The sequence below is a fragment of the Pyxicephalus adspersus genome, chromosome 4 (assembly GCF_032062135.1).
Source record: "Pyxicephalus adspersus chromosome 4, UCB_Pads_2.0, whole genome shotgun sequence".
In the NCBI taxonomy this organism is placed as follows: domain Eukaryota; kingdom Metazoa; phylum Chordata; class Amphibia; order Anura; family Pyxicephalidae; genus Pyxicephalus; species Pyxicephalus adspersus.
Genome location: NC_092861.1, coordinates 12,727,671 through 12,727,947, shown reverse-complemented (window position 1 = coordinate 12,727,947; position 277 = coordinate 12,727,671). Strand labels below are relative to the sequence as shown.

Sequence of the window (277 nt, the reverse complement as noted above, 5' to 3'; positions counted from 1 at the left end):
CCTTACAATACCCTTCTATACAACCCCAGCCCTTATAATACCCTTCTATACAACCCCAGCCCTTACAATACCCTTCTATACAACCCCAGCCCTTACAATATCCTTCTATGCAACCCCAGCCCTTACAATATCCTTCTATGCAACCCCAGCCCTTACAATACCCTTCTATGCAACCCCAGCCCTTACAATACCCTTCTATGCAACCCCAGCCCTTACAATACCCTTCTATGCAACCCCAGCCCTTACATTACCCTTCTATACAAACCCAGCCCTTACA

At 46.9% G+C, this 277-nt stretch overlaps 1 protein-coding gene across 2 annotated transcripts in view; it reads right to left on the bottom strand.

Annotated features, from left to right (window-relative positions):
* Positions 1–277, bottom strand: part of SLC25A27 (solute carrier family 25 member 27) — a 21,058-nt gene that overhangs the window by 12,538 nt on the left and 8,243 nt on the right. The gene's annotated exons all lie outside the window — the stretch shown is intronic.